Source organism: Anolis carolinensis, chromosome 4, assembly GCF_035594765.1.
Source record: "Anolis carolinensis isolate JA03-04 chromosome 4, rAnoCar3.1.pri, whole genome shotgun sequence".
Lineage (NCBI taxonomy): Eukaryota > Metazoa > Chordata > Lepidosauria > Squamata > Dactyloidae > Anolis > Anolis carolinensis.
Genome location: NC_085844.1, coordinates 67,677,700 through 67,690,695, shown reverse-complemented (window position 1 = coordinate 67,690,695; position 12,996 = coordinate 67,677,700). Strand labels below are relative to the sequence as shown.

The following is a 12,996-nucleotide window of genomic DNA, read 5'->3' as shown; positions in this document are numbered from 1 at the left end:
CAATGTGCAGATAGCTCTTTTCTGTAAGGTCTATTTTGCTCTATTAGATGGACAGCAGAAATGGTCATATGATTTTGGGACTTACTCAAAACATTTATTTTCTCTGGCATTTTTATGTCTCCAAATATTGGCTCAACCAATTTTAAGTATCAGTAGCTTTAATGATTCATTTGCATTCATTGTGATATGCATTTTATTTGTTTGTAAACCATTTTGAGATCTACTTTAGTAGTCTACAAATATTTTAAATAAACAAAAATGAGCCAAAGGATGCATGGGAACAGAGAAATATCTATATCTCTAAAGTAAGTTAGCAAAACTTCAGGGACTCTAATCCCAATGAAGCCAGGGATGCTCACTGAGTAACTGTGCTTAGTCCATGGAACCTTCAAATAATTTCAAAGGTAAACCCATGAAAATAGAAAATTAACCAAAAATGGTGCTGTAAAAATCAAACCAACAACTGCTTTAAATACTAGAGAAATTATTTCTAACTGATCTTTAAATATTAAATCTAACTAAGCAATTTGCATAGCAAAGTTCACACTGCAAGAAATACAAAGGTATTTGAAACAAGCTCCCCATGAGTAAAAACTTTGCAATTCTTTAACACGCTGCATAATAAATAGACTTGCTAACAGAATCTGCAAATTGTGCAACAAAACACTGCAACTTTTTTGCTTTGGGAAAGGAAGAAAAGGAAGTAATATACTATAAGGTAAGAGAGAAGAAAACAATGTTAACACTAGTGCATTAATCACCCTTCCAAAAGAAAAGGAAGGTTTTAATGCCATGTTTTCAAACTTCGTTGTTTTTAATGAGCAGAGATTTTTTAAAAAATATTTTGCTTTATTAATGTACAAATTTTGTAACCATGTGAAAGATTTGACAATGCAGCTGAGACAGTTGGCTCCAGAATAGAATCTTTAGGCCAAAACTGCAGCCTAATGCAAGCCAAAATACATTTGGGTCAGCATACAGATTAAGATCCCTTAACTGAAATTTCCATATCCAAAATATTGCAAAATACAAAACTGTCTACATGGGTGGCCGGAAAAGTGATACCTTTCTTATATGTTGTATGATACCCTGTTTCCCCAAAAATAAGACAGTGTCTAATATTAATCTTTGCTCCCAAAGATGTACTAGGTCTTATTTTCAGGGGTTGTCTTATTTTTTAATGAAGAATAATTCACATTAGAACATTTATTATATACTGTACAGAGTTGTCATCACAAAACAACATAACCATATATCTGCTTTGAAGTGGACGATATGAGTCTAAAGTGTCATAGAACCCAGGTTTCTGAATCCAGATTATCTGTTTCAAAGTGAGTGATATGAGTCTAAACTGTCACAGAAACCAGGTTTCTGAATCCAGATTATCTGCTTTGAAGCGGAGGGTGATATTTGCTTTGAAGTGGATGATATGAGTCTAAACTGTCACAAAATCCAGGTTTCTTAATCCAGATTATTCTGCTTTGAAGCAGATGATATGAGTCTAAACTGTCATAGAAAACAAGTCTCTGAATCCAGGTTATCTGTTTTGTTGCAGATGATATGATATCTGCTTTGAAGTGGATGTTTGGAATCTAAACTGTCATAGAATCCAGGTTTCTGGATCTAGATTATCTGCTTTGAAGTGGATAATATGAGTCTAAACCAGGCCTGGGCCAACTTCAGCCCTCCAGGTGTTTTGGACTTCAACTCCCACAATTCCTAACAGGCTACCAGCTGTTAGGAGTTGTGAGAGTTAGAGTTCAAATCCCCTGGAGGGCCGAAGTTGGCCCAGGCCTGGTCTAAACTGTTACAGAATCCAGGTTTCTGACTCCAGATAATCTGCTTTGCCTGGATGGTATGAGTCTACACTGCCAGATAATCCAGTTTGAAGCAGACAAGAGACTCCAGAGACTGGTGGGGGAGATGGGGCTGAGGCCTGGAACAAGAGAGAAGCCCAACCCACGGCATCCCTGCCACCGAGGGGCTCAAAGGCGGAGAAAGACCCGACCATCCGGCCCCTTCCCTCCCTCCCTTGCTCCCCGGGAGGCCCAGCTCCACACACTCAACTTGTCCTTGCCAGATTTCTCCCAAGTCTTTATCCACTCGGCAGAAAGCAACGTCCCCGGTGCTGCTGCCATCTTCACCGTCTGGTGCTGGGAGTGCCCGGATGTACAAGTGGCAGGCAGGCAAGCAAGCAAGCAAGGCGCCTCCATCGAGGAAGGCACGGTGGGCCCCTTCTTGCTTGCTTGTCTGCCTGCCTGCCATTAGTACATCCAGGTACTTCCAGTGCCTGATGGGAAAAATGGCAGCGGCAATGGGAACAGCACTCCCTGCCAAGGGTATAAAGACTTGGGAGAAATCTGGCAAGGGCGAGTTTAGTGTGCGGGGCTGGGTCTCTCGGGAACCGGGGGAGGGAGGGAAGGGGCCGGATGGTCGGGTCTTTCTCCGCCTTTGAGCCCCTTGGTGGCCGGCCCAGGCTAGAGGGTGCAAGCGAAAGGGAAGGGAAGGGGAGAGGGCTCTGTGGTTACAATGGCGCCAGTTCGCGGGCGGGCTTGCACGCTCTAGCCAGGCCTCCAGGGCACTCTATGGTCCCAAGGGCGCACGCGTTCCTGGTGGGGGCCTAGGCTGGTGGTAGCGGCGTCTGCTTCCTGAGGCGAGCGAGCGAGCGAGCAGGCATGCCCTTGCCTCCTCCGCCTTCACAAGTGGTTTCTTTTTGTTGCCAAGGCCAAGGCTCTAATCTGAGGTAAAAATGGGCATGACCGCTCCAGGTGTTTTTGACTTCTACTCCCACAATTCCTAACAGCCTCAATGCACCTTCCTTGGTGGCGGCTCCCTCCTGCTACGTCTTACTTTTGGGGATGTCTTATATTTGGCCAGTCACCAAAATCTCTGCTAGGTCTTATTTTATGGGGATGTCTTATTTTTGGGGAAACACGGTAGTTCAATGAACAAAAACTCTGTTTCATGTAAAAATTCCATATTAAAAGCTGGTTTTCTCAAACCATATAAATTGGGCATGTTCACTGCAAAGCCCATGGTGTGAATACAGAATGCCTACATAACCTTAAAACTAGATTACTGTATCAAGAGCCCCAAAAAGGTACCGTAAGGAAAACCATGTTCTGATGCAGATTAGTTGCTGGGAACATATTACACTGCCAATATTGTGTTTGACAACTTTCCTCGTAGCCATGGGTGACAAGGAAAATGCAGGCAAGGAACTGAGCAGGTAGATGATGGTTATCTCTGGGCTCATCAGTGTATTTGTTTTCTGGGCTGGCCAAAAAGAGAGATAAACCTAGCATGCAATTGCAAACCTCCTTCACCAGCTTGTTTTGTTGAAGTTTCCATAATGGCTGATAAGGAGAGGTTCTTCTTTGATTTATGAAAATAGAGGCTACTAATATTTTAGCAGGCCAGCAAAAGAATGTACAGGATAGTAATTTTATGAGTCTAAATACAACTAGGTTCCAGTTTCTAGAACAAAATGGGGGGAGTCAAAGCTCTTCAGATTTTTTTTAGGTTACAGTGCCCATGGTCCCTATCCACTGGCTATGCCGTCTAGGGCTGATGGAAAGTGCTATCTTAAAACATTTGTAAAACCACGTATTGTCCATTATTTAGCTTCTAAAATAGTTTTTAGCTAGCTATAAAGAGCCAGATTTCTAAAGCTGAACTCTTTAAACACCAAAATATAAACTCCACTGAACACAAACCATAGCTATGTATTTTTAAACTTCACAACATTAGGACATGAATCACTTGCATTGCAAAAATACTAGCTGTACAGGCATGTGAGCCACGTAGTCTGAAATAGGTAGAAAAAATGGCATCAGTATAATAAAAGAGAAGATCTTCTCAATTAATATTAAACAAGAGTTACCAAGTAGGTGAATGAAATGTTAGAATCGTGTAGGTAGCTCTGTAAAGGAATAGCTAAAGAAGTCCAGGAATAGTCACATTTCTACAATTGTTAACTATCCTGATTAATTAAAAAAAATAAGATTCAAGTACTAGAATAATTAAAAAAAACGTAACTCACTAGGGAAAGAATCACAACATGGATGCCAGGGAGCTTTTCTATAGAAGGCATTCTATGACCAAGGCACTATCAATGAAAAGATCTTTTTTCAAGTAGCTAGCTATATATCGTTACCTCATTTAGCAGGTACAAATGAATAATAGCTTTGAAGATGTTGTTAATGCTGGGATGGGAGATAGGAAGGGAAAGGGGGATGAAAAATTATATGATACCAACTTACATATGCATTTATATGTGTGTTAGTATAAAGATGTGCCACCAATAGTGTATTCAGTCATCACTCCACATATATGAATTTGACTTTAGGAATGTTGTCACCGGTGCAATTCTATGGTCAACTTCCACCAGAGGATCTAGAGATTCGTAGAAAGGTGTTCTCACTGGTAATACAAAAAAAAGTTTCTCATCTGCCTTTTTTCTACTTTCATAGAGGTCCTGCACCCTTAATGCCAGGGAATGTGGAGGGCTAACTCTACTAACAAGCCTCTATCTGTAGACAGTTGGAGATATATATTTAGAAGAGTTATGGAGAAGGCTTTTTGACAAAGAGATTGGTCCTTCTAGCCCATTTTAATTTATTTTAACCTAAAGCTCACTATCTCTGAGAAGGTGAAGAGATTAAATTTCACAAACTATTCAGCAAAGGGATTATAATACAAAAATTATGAATTTAAACATTCTAGTATTGTCTTAGGATGGTAAAGGCTAGTAACATTCTCCTATAAACATTGCTTGCTTTTAACTTCTTTAAATTCATATTTTATTGGCTATTTCTTTCCTGCAGTGTCTAGTCTAGATCTCCCAACTGATTGTGTGCCCCTACTGTAAATAGAGGCAACAGCCCTACCTACATTTTACATATATAAGCATTAATGAATGTTGGTTTATAAATAAATACAGTTTTGGTTTATAAGGTAAAAAAGGTAAAGGTTTCCCCTGATGTTAAGTCTAGTCATGTCTGACTCTGGGGGTTGGTGCTCATTTCCATTTCTAAGCCGAAAAGCTGGCGTTGTCCATAGACACCTCCAAGGTCATGTGGCTGGCATGACTGCATGGAGCGCCATTACCTTCCCGCTGGAGCGGTACCTATTGATCTACTCACATTTGCATGTTTTCGAACTGCTAGGTTGGCAGGAGCCGGAGCTAACAGCGGGCGCTCAAGCCGCTCCCGGGATTTGAACCTGGCACCTTTCAGTCTGCAAATTCAGCAGCTCAGCGCTTTAATGCACTTTGCCACCGGGGCTCCATGCAGTTTATAAATAAATTTGTATTTCTAGAATGAAGTATTGCCTCCAGCTTCTTTTAAATCACTAATCCAGGATCCCACAAAGTGGTACCCTTTTGATGTTTTGGACTATAATTCCCACCATCCCCAGGCAGCATGATCAAAGATCAGGGATGATGGCATCTGTACAACAAAGCTTCTGGAAGGCACCAGGTTTAGGAATAATAATAAACATACATTATTCTGGATTTCAAATTCTCTGTTATCCTTTTTGACTGGCGAGTCAGAACTAAAAACTACTCCAGCATAGTTTTTTTCACAGACCAGTGAACACATTCATGTTGATTATATAGTAGATGCAGCACAGTGGTAACTAATTAACCATCACAGAACAAAATCCAAAGGCAGTTCTTTCATATCACTGCAAACACTATTGGGGTTAGTGCATACATTTAAGTTGTGACTGATCAATGCTTTAGCAACCAAAAGTAAGAAATCAAGCTTTGCACATTAATTCCCTTTCCTCAAAATAGAGCACAAGATGTTTTGGCAGACCTCTCTTTCATAATACACCGTAGGACAGGCATGTCTTGTCTAAAGTCTGGCCTGGGGGCACATTGTGGCCGCTGTTCAAATTTCCACCGGCCCTTTCTCTCCAGGCCTCCCTTCCTAGCTTGCTTCTCCCTCCCATTTCTTGACCACAATCAAAGTCCTTCCAACAGATGGCCATGTCACCTCTGCTGAAAAACCTCCAGAGAAGGAGACTCCACTAGACTCTCAGGCAGCATATGCCACTGTCTGAAAAGACTTGAAGGCATACAACAACAACAACAACAACAACAACTCTAATTAACTTGACTCTCTCATCAGCCAAAAGCAGGCCCATACTTCCCATTGAAAGACTGGTAGATTTATGTTGGTTAAAATTGTTTTCCGTTTTATATATTGTATTGTTGTTTCATGGGTTTTTTTAACTACCAAAGATCAATGGTATACAATCACAGAGATTGTAGTTTAGTGAGGTACCTGCACTCTTTGATAATGGAGGATAAAGGCTTTGTAAAGCTACAATTCCCATGATTCCAAACACTGTGTTAAAGTGATGCAAACTGTATTAATTCTACAGTGTAGATGCCTCTCATTAATTAATTTATTTCCTAACAAGGCCTCTACAGCCTGAAAATTGCCTCTGTTATCAGCCATTTTACCTATTAAAACACTTTCACAAGAATGTTCATCTTGTGACTTGAAAGAAGTAAAATATGTGCAACTTCATAATGTTTACCTGCTGGAAGATCAGAGGCACGCAATACATGAATGACATAGCTGCCTTATTTAAACATGGTTAATGAATATTCCATTTCAAAAGCTCAATGAGACTTCTTTTGATAGCTCCATTATATTCTGTCAAAAAGAAGAGCATGTAACTTGTCATCTGAACTCACTTACATGACACCAGCCGCATTTTCCTTTAAGGTATCTTATTGCTTGATGCTACTGTAAATGTAGTGTAGTGTACTTCAAACTGGAGCACTTGGTAAACTAACCGAATGTGACTGAATGCTTTCTTCTTATGCATACTTTCAAATAAACAATTTTCCTAAACTGCCATCAGAAGGCATATAGTGATTATTATTTAAGTGTTTAAGATGAAAATATTACTAATTTTTGTATTTGTTCTTGATACTCTCATTAAGCAGACAATATAAACTCTTATTTGTGTATTTTCAGATCAATCCTTTGCATACACATTCTCAAAGATGCGTGAATAGAGCTCTGCTCTTAATAAAGTACTTTACACATATCATAGCCAAAACTACAACAATATCTGCATACACCTTAGCAGTTCTCATTAGAGTCTGTAAAATTTATTCTACCTGAATGTACGTAAGATTAGACTGAATTTTAAATACTAGAAAATGAGTCTTCTGTTTTGTATGCAAAAAGAGATAGCCAATTCATGTCCCAAGCAATTAATTTACTCATCTAGGGTTATAGTGAACTTTTGGTTTTAATTGAATTAAAGGTTTTAATTGAAACAGAATTCAACAGTGAACATAAAACTAAATGTCTGTAATTAACTGACTATGTAGAAGTATTAAATGTAGCCTTTGGGGGGGCACAATTTCCAAGTACTTTTAATTTGTCATTGTCAGTTGTGTTTAGAATGGATTGTAAATTTGCAATTGGAAAGAGTCAACAAGTATTCTAAGTAAATTAGCAGAAATATACATCAACAATATTAGGAAAGAAGTTATAAAATCTGGCTGCATAAAGATCAACAAGTATGGAAGACTAGATCATGCTGCAACTACAGAAGTCACATATACAAAAGGCTACTACTTTTTATTGCATGTCAATAATACAAAGGTAGAATTATGTGGAGTGAGTGAGACAAAGTGCTTGTACAGAAATGGGTGTAAATTATAGGATGGTTCAATACAAATATACAGAGAAGCCTACATTGATTAAGCATATTGTTGGATAATTATCCCTTTGTAAAACTATTACTTAGTTATCCAGTGATTCAAAACATCAATAGTTAGCCATTGGGAATCACATCCTCCCAGTTTACTAATTCATTGTTTTCTGAACTTCCATATATACTGTGCTTGTCCTAGATCAAGTTGCTTCTGACACAGGCACCAAGATACCACCTGTAGCAGGTTACAAACTTCTATCGTGTCAGTTTGGAAAATGTTAGAGATTGTTTATGAGATTAAACTCTTTCCATACTTGCCTCAACAGCAATACCAGAGGAATTCTTTAGATAAAACAAATATTATGAATCTGCATAAAATTAATAAACTATTTACTGACATTTTATTTCTGTGTATTTAAGATTTACAAATGGCAACAATACATAAAGAGAGAACCCATTTTGAAACAAAGTACCCTACTCATTTACTGTTCACACATGGAATACAGGTTGAGCACCATTTATATGAGAATCCAAAATAAGAGCCATCACTCCACATTTGCAGTTTTGATGTTTCTTAGATTTCACGATTCACTGATTTGATTAAAAATGTTCTTTCTATGAATCTCTAGGTTTTCCAATTCAATTCTGTGGTGAATGTCTCCCAGATATGTTAAGGACTTGGGTGATTTCTAGATAGAACACCCCCTTAGGAATCTCTAAGTCCTCATGCGATTCCATGGTTAGCTTCCAGAAGACATTGACCACAGAGTTATGCTGATAGGCCCAAAAATTCCTACAGAGGTATTATCTCAGATAAAAAATAGCAATCTTTTTATTTTAGTTTTTTGTTTTCATGGGGGTCCTATGCCTACAAATGTGGAGGGCAGACTGCAAATGTGTGGGTGACATGTCGGTTTTGCTTTCTGGTGGTTTAATGTGCATAAGCTTTATTTCATGCACAAAATTATTTTTAAATTATGTATAAAATTAACTTCATGCTAGGTCTATATATAGAACATAAATGCATTTTGTGTTTAGACGGGTCCCATCTCCAAAATACAAGTTGAACATCCCTAACCCAGGACATTTTGGATTTTTTTTCCAGATTGTGAATACTAGTATTTTCACATAAACACATAATGAGGTATCTTAGAACAGGATCCATGTCTAAAACATAGAATGCATTAATGCTTCATATGCACCTTATACACATAGCCTGAAGATAATTTCATACAATATTTTAAATCATTTTGTGCACAAAACAAAGTTTGCAACACCACAATGCAGAAGGCTCACAATCCCTGCAACCCATGTTGACAATTTTGGAATGTTTGGGATTACTAGATAAAGGGATGCTCAACCAGTATATCATTGTCTGCATATCTGCAAATATACTGTATTCCAAAATCTGTGACAAAACAAAACACAAACACTCCTGGTTCAAAACATTTCTGTTAAAGAGATGGTCAAATTTGACAGTATGGTCCCCAAGTTAATTCTGAAACAAACAAAACATAATAAACTGTGTGAAATGTTGATCTCTGACACAAACAGGGCTTTACGGCCTGATAGATTTGTTCTTAACCTGCTGGATTTTGGGAACCACCAAAGCTATTCAACTGACAAGTCAGCGTCACTATTCAAGATGGAGATGGATGCCAGAATGATGTGTTCTGCTAATGAGTGTTTACATCACGAATATCACAGGGCTCAGTTCAGTCGTGAAAAGAGGAGGCCTAACTTAAGAGGAGGAAATCAAACATCTAGCCTTCGGTGCTTTGGGAACTGGAGGGAAAAAGTAGGATTTCTAGAGAAAGATTTAAAGTGCCCCCAACCCATTTTTAAAAAGCATGCTGGTTCTTCTCTTGCTTGAAAGACAGTAGTAAAAACCTACAGAGCAGTAGATTAAAAAAACATAATACAATGTACCGCATTTCAGCCTTGCCATTAAATGTGTGAGGCTGCTTCCATACAGCTGAATAAAATCCCATATATTTCTGCTTTGAACTGGAATATATGGCAGTATGGACTCAGATAACCCAGTTCAAAGCAGATATTATAGGTTTTTCTGCCTAGATATTCTGGGTTATGTGGCTGTGTGGAAGGGCTCTAAGAGGCGAGATTAGGGAGGGCCAACCCAAAACAAACAGGCAAATCCTATTTAGAAAAAGAGAGAGCATCAAAATAGGAAGAACTTGATGAGCCAGAGTCACCCCCGCCCCCCAAAAAGACCTTTTATACAGGGGAATAGGATCCAGGCTCTTCCACACAGCCATATAACCCAGAATATCGAGGCAGGAAATCCCACAATATTGGCTTTGAACTGGGTTATCTGAGTCCACACTGCCTTATAACCCAAGGCCCTTCCACACAGCCATATAAACCAGAATATCAAGGAAGGATATCCCTCAATATCTGCTTTGAATTGAATTATCTGAGTCCACACTGCCATATAACAAAGGGTCCTTCCACACAGATCTATAACACAGAATATCAAGGCAGCAAATCCCACAATATCTGCTTTGAGCTGGAATATATTAACAGGCTCCTTCACTCTCAATATGGCAATGTGGACTCAGATAATCCAGTTCAAAGCAAATATTGTGGGATTTCCTGTCTTGATATTTTGGGCTGTTTGGGAGGGCCCCCAGTTCAAAGCAGATAATGTGGGATTTTATTCAGCTATGTGGAAGGGGCCAAAGAGATAGATGGATAGAACGAGAGCCCTTCCACACAGCCCTATATCCCAGAATATCAAGGCAGAAAACCCCACAATATCTGCTTTGAACTGGGTTAGCTGAGTCCACACTCAGATAATGTGGGATTTTCTGCCTTGATGTTCTGGAATATAGGGCTGTGTGGAAGGGTGCTGGGAGTCCTGTGGCTGGCACTCATTATCCACTGGGGTTGAGATTCAGGACCCACCGTGGATAAAGAGCGAAGGAATATCAAGGCATGCTTGGGGGGGGGCTGTTTTCAAGCCCTGGGTGGTGGAAATCAGGGGCCGAGTGTAGTTGAGGGAGTCCCATCCCACCAAGGAAGAGAGCGAGGAGAAGGGTCCCTCTGGGCACCCTTTCCCGAGGCCAGTCCTTCTTTCCCCACGAGGCCCCAAATCCGGAACAAAAGAGGAAAGCGAGAGCGAGGCTTGGGCGAAGCGCGGCTGAGGCAGGCCAGGCCGGAAGGTTCCCCTCAGGCGCACAGAGAGGAAGGGAGAGAGGCCTTGCTCTTCCTTCCCTGGTTTGAGGCCTAGCTGCCCCTCAGAGGCCTCGCAACTCCCAGCGCTCGCTTTCTCACCCTCTCCTCAAGAGACTTACCGGAAAGCGGCGGCTGCTGATGCTGGGAAAAGCGGTGGCGACGGCGGAGTCCAGGCCGGCCCGGCTAGAGCGCCGGCTCCGCCTCCGCCAGGCTCCCTTCTCGCGTCGGCCGCCGCGGCTTCCTCCTCCTCCTTCAACGCCGCCTCCTCCTTCAGCCCAAAGGGGCGCGAAGGGGGGAGCCAGGCCGCTGCCAGCCCACATCCATGGATGTGTATATCTCAAATGAGGGAAGCTTCAGTTCCCCGGCTGAGGCGACACCGGCTCCCTCCCTCCTTCGCCTTCCTCTCACAACACCCAAGCTCGCTCTCTCTCTCTTTCTCTCTCAGCCTCCCTTCTCCCTTCGCCCCCTTTGTCCCTCTCCTTTTGTCCCCTTTGAGACTTGGCACCACCATCGTGAAAAGGGAATTTGCCGCCTTTTCAAAGCAGGCTCTGTGATTTTTATTTACTTTTAATGTATTATTTTTATTTATTTTTAAGTTTAAAGTTTAGGACAGAGGCCAGGTAAATGGCCTTGGAGGGCTGCATCCGTCCCACAGGCCTTCGTTTGGGGACCCCGGATTCAATGTGCTGTTGCAGGCTTTCATGGCCGGAATCACTGGGTTGTTGTGAGTTTTCCGGGTTGTATGGCAATGTTCCTGAAGCATTCTCTCCTGATATTTCGCCCTCATCTGTGGCAGGCATCCTCAGAGGTTGAGGGGTCTGCTGGAAACCGATAAGAACACATTAAACAACATCAATAAATGTAGATTGATAAAATAAATAAAGAGCACTTGATGAACCAACCTGGACATAGCATATTATTTGAGAACACAGAAATGCTGGGCCACTCTTAACAACCACCATGTCAGACTAGACAGAGAAGCCATTGAAATCCACGAGCATGTGGACAATTTCAACAAAAAAGAAAAAACCATGAAAATGATCAAAATCTGGCTAACAGTATTGTAAAAACTCTAAAATCAGGACAGTAAATTAAAAACTACACTCAGAAGACAGGAGAATTCCAGACAAGAAACAATCAGGGCCAGTTAACACCTCCCAACAAAGGATTCCCCCAGGCAGGAAACAGCCAGGCTTTGAAGCTGCAAGGCTACTCAGTGCTAATCAAGCTGGACAATTTCAACATTCACACTTGCCTCCAACAGACAAAAAGTTCTTTCTCCCAACCTGGACATTCCATAGATATATAAACCCCACTTGCCTAGTTTCCAACAGACCTCACAACCTCTGAGGATGCCTGCCATAGACGTGGGTGAGAAATCAGGAGAGAATGCTTCTGGAGCATGGTCATACAGCCTGGAAAACTCACAGCAACTCAATTAATGTTGCTTCACTAAAGAAATTGTCTTTCAGCACCATAATGCAATAAATATGTGTTTGTTTTTTACCCATACAATACTATGCCAGCCTGGATAGTCTTGGTCACAACAAATGCTTCTTGAGTCATTCACTCTCGTGTGGTTATAGAAATGGTGACACCGGCCTTGATTGCTAGGCCACCTCCCAATAATCCAGTTGGGCATGGCCAAGTACACGTCAATACTACTTTAATGGCAGCAATTATGAGTTTGGGACGAAGAGGAGGATAATTGTAGCATGCACAGATCTAGGATAATATAAGCAAAGAGATGAAAGTGAAAAGTCAAGAAAAAAGTGCCATGAATGGATGTGGACAAGCAAGTACCCATGTTGTGGTGATCATAAGAGGAAATATTGTGTTGATCATAAGAGGTAGATATCGTGTTTACAATATTTATATGGTGCACCTTATCCAGTCTCCTTTTAAAACCTCTCTGTTTTAATCCATGTTTTTATTAGTTCTTGTCATTTGTTTTTATTGGCTAATATTTACATTTTTATAATTGTGCATGTCTCTTGTCTATGGTTGTGTTTTATATTGCTATTGTTTTTATTCGGGCTTGGTCCCATGTAAGCCACCCTGAGTCCCCTTTGAGGAGACAGAGGCGGGGTATAAAAATAAAGTTGTTGTTGT

General features: G+C 40.7%; 1 protein-coding gene across 2 annotated transcripts in view; it reads right to left on the bottom strand.

Annotated features, from left to right (window-relative positions):
- The window catches only part of socs6 (suppressor of cytokine signaling 6), a 32,905-nt gene extending 21,620 nt beyond the window's left edge, over positions 1-11,285 (bottom strand). For both annotated transcript variants that reach the window (XM_008108729.3, XM_003219725.4), the window contains exon 1: positions 11,004-11,285. The gene's annotated coding sequence lies outside the window, so the exon portion shown is untranslated. The remainder of the gene's footprint in view (positions 1-11,003) is intronic.
- Positions 11,286-12,996: the final 1,711 nt, after the last annotated feature.